The sequence below is a fragment of the Mus musculus genome, chromosome X, assembly GCF_000001635.26.
Source record: "Mus musculus strain C57BL/6J chromosome X, GRCm38.p6 C57BL/6J".
Taxonomy (NCBI): Eukaryota; Metazoa; Chordata; class Mammalia; order Rodentia; family Muridae; genus Mus; species Mus musculus.
This window is the reverse complement of record NC_000086.7, coordinates 61784969-61788802: the sequence shown is the minus strand read 5'-3', so window position 1 is coordinate 61788802 and position 3834 is coordinate 61784969. Positions and strand designations below refer to the sequence as shown.

Genomic DNA, 3834 nt, shown 5'->3' with positions numbered 1-3834 from the left:
TAGGGCTTACAGTTTGTTACTAACCATACTGTTAAACTCTGGAGGTACTCATAACAACAGAACAGTTGCACAGGAAGGAAATACAAAGGCGTAGGGTAAAGACGACATTGATCTAGGTGTGAACTATGAATACTATTTGCATGACTATAATTGTTGTGTCTCAGCTTCCTATTCTGTCCAATTAGACATGTATATTCATGATTCAATCAATTGTAATGGACAAAAACCAAATATTCTCTGGACAAAAAACAAATATTCTCTGAGGCTCAAGAACAATAAATTGTCTGAGAAAGCAAATACATCAGAAGAAGTTTCCAACACAACTATATTCAAGTATGTAAGAGTGATTAATATCTTTAAGACTATTTGAATTCCTTCCCTAAACATTGTTATTCATGAGTTTATTTACAATTTCCAACTAAATTACAGATTGTTCTTTGTGAAACCTTTAATCACAGTACCCTACAACCCTTATCAAATTCCAGAGAAGTATTCCCCCTTTGCAAAATGTTTCTATAACAAAATAATAGATGAAGACATTTACCAGGGTGTAAACAAACAAAAATCTACTGCTTTAGCCATCAATCATCAATAAGAGATGCAAACAATACAACTTGTTTTAATGGATGAGAACATTGTACACTGCAAAATACTATGTACCCCCCCCCCCAACCACACACACAAAGAATTTATTACAGCAAGGATTTCGACTGGCAGCCTGAAATTTCTTTAGTGTGCATTGTAACTTTTCATTTCTGCTGATTCTCTTTCCCTGTCTCTCCTGTAATGTTTGTATCCTATTCCTTATTTTGTCAATGTCCTGTGGTATCCACTGTATTCAAATGAAAATAGTTATAAAACACATTCACTACAAAACATTCTTCCAATTTTTTTAAATTAGAATAAACTATACAATGCAAATTTGGTGGGTATTAATGACAGCATTTAGAGAATTTGACAGACTGTACCTTCCTCAAATAACAGCACTGAGAAAAATATTCTTAAATTATACCTCTTCCCCTTTAATGCTCCTGGCATTAGAAAGGCCAAATTCCTTACAGGATCACATCCAGTGTCTCTACAGTTTTCCATTATAAGAGGTGAGTGATAACGTCATGAACAATTGCTAACAGAGGGGATAAATAAAATGATTTGACTCTTCTACAAGAACAAAGCCCATGAAATCAGGAATCTTTATTTCCCTCTCTCCATGTGTTCAATAAACATTAGCTGAAGTTCTGAATCACTTAGCTATATTCTCCAAGTCATTTACTTCTTGCATTATTTCTAGCTCACTGTAGTTTGAAGGAGCCCAAGGACAAGAGACAAAGCCCTTAACTAATGTCTCTCTATAGTACTTATATTTTTAAATATCTCCAATTACTTTCTACTATCTTAAACTTTTTTTAGTACCAGACATTATTGAATATATGACCCTAAATTGACAACTAAAAAAGAAGCAACAGCAGTTAGAGGAGGTTCAAAGATAAAACCTTAGCTCTAGTTTCTCTGACTCATTTTCAACTTTCTGTTACTGCCTATCAGGATGTTTTCCATCCAAATTGGCAATAAAACAAATAAAGCATTTTCTTTGTCTAGAACTTTAAGAAAGCACTTACAATCCCACAGCTTAGAGAGATTGATTACAAGTTTCAGTGAGCAGAAGAAGCAAGGATTATTGTTCCTATTTAGGACAGGAAATTGAGGCTAATGTAGGTGACTGCACTTTGTATTTCAATGGGGTAGCAAACAAGAGCCATACCTTGGTTCCTATTCAAATGTTTTGTCCTCTTTTTTTTTTTTTTTTTTTTTTTGTCTAAAAGACAATTCACTGTACACATTTTATTTACAGTTTTGTACACTGTCTTAATATGGATGGGACCACTTTTCTACTTGAGCCATTGTAACCAAAGCAAAATAACCTAAGAATACAAAGTGTTAAAGTACAGCATAGAGATACAAAGGCAGACATACTAATTCTAGTTAGGAATGTAATTATGGTGTTACATTTTTATAGTCCACAATTATGTTTAGGGATCACACAGACATAGATCACTGATTTGAATGAAATGCATAAATTTGTAGCAAAGCTTTGTAGTTACAAAAAACAAAAAAATTACCAAAGAATGCACAAATTTAATGTTTATTCCACCTTTCTGTCATATTCCTGGATCCTTCACCAATGTTACACGAGGAAAACAACAAAAGCAAAACAAATGAAAAACTGAAATCAGAATCACTAATGTTATCAAGGAGGGAAGCAAATAAATTAAATCTAGCAGCCATCAGCAAGAGGACAGCAAGGACAATGCTGTGAAAGGAAACAAAAGGTTGCTAGAAAGCTGTACTCATACTCTCACACCAGCAAAGTCCGCTCCTGCATGGAGTGGAGCAAAACCAGATCTTTCCTGCTAAGGTAATAGAAATGCAAGTTCTTTTTCGAATACTGTGGAAAGGCAAATGTGTGTGTCATGGTAATTCTAACCAGCTGTTACAGAGCGGGCCAGGAACACATCTGCGGGTTCTGGGGTGACGTATACTGTAATTCTTTGATTGGGATAGTGGACACACTAGCAAAAATTGGGGGTGGGGGAGGAGAATGAACACAGAAGTACAAGACAAAGGCGAATGAGACTTCTCTTATATCTTGGCAACACTTGGATGGAATCAACTTCAGTGCAGTCCACTCTGCTTTGATGAGGCTTTGGTTCAGCTCCCAATCTCGATTGCATGACGCAGTCTCCTGTGAGAATACTCAGAAGGTGTCTTCTTAAACAACAAACCTATTTTTAGTGGTGGAGCCGCTCTTTGTAGCTGTGTCTGCGTGGGACTGATAACCAACCACTATCTTCGAAGGAAGTCCTAACCTTTCCTTGTATACCCTCCCTATGTGTGTGACTGCATCTCTGTTTTCACACTCAGTAGTCCATATTGCTATCTCATCACCTTTAGCTCTAACATTAACAACAGCTCCACACACATCATCACTGTAGTCATCGAAAGATTCTCCAATAAGGCACAGCAGTGTCTAGCCAGAAGCGATCGAGGTCACTCCGTCTCTGCTGCTTGTTCAGTGTGATCAGCCACCGTCCTCCTCGTTTGTTTTTCTCATCTTCCCACATAGGCTCAATACCATCCTTTAAAAGTGAGTAGTCACAGCCAGGCATTAAATTACTAGACAACTGGATATGGTTGTATAGAGCCCAAAAGTCTTCAACAGTATCAAACTTAGAGATCAATCGAAGGTTTGCTTGCCTAGTTTTGCTTTTATCATTTTTAAAAAACCAGAGTGCCCACCTGTTCTGTAGAGGGTGTTTAATATAGTGCTCTGGGTTAGCAACCTCCTGATTAGACTCTGTTTTTTCCTCTTCTGCAGGTGGGGGATTAGTGGTAGGGGTGGTTTCCGGTTCCACAGTCGCCATCTTAGATCGATCTGATCGCACTGTGTTTTGTCCTCTTTTATACCATATCACCAAATAAGTTCATGATTATTTATATCTACAAAACATTGAGAAGAATAAATGATATAGAACACATGGGATTTTGTATATGTGCCACAAATATTGAGATGACATTTTTCTAAGCAGAATAAAATCCTGAAATTGTTCAGTGGTGCTTATGTCTAGTGCCCAGACCTGCCTGATACAAAATAAATGTTCAGTCTGTGTTTATAAAATATATGATTAGTATTCATGTTAATTATAATCATAATAAATAATGAAAGATTAAAATTCTTGCAACAGTGTCATTCTTCAAGAGATTCTTAAAAGTATAGGGAGTAACACTTCAAGATTACCCTTGGGTGGGTGGCCCCATCTCACAAATATTAACCCA

The 3834-nt window shown here is 36.5% G+C and overlaps 1 pseudogene; it reads right to left on the bottom strand.

The window, feature by feature from the left end:
- Gm7327 (predicted gene 7327) lies at window positions 1813-3443 on the bottom strand (annotated as a pseudogene).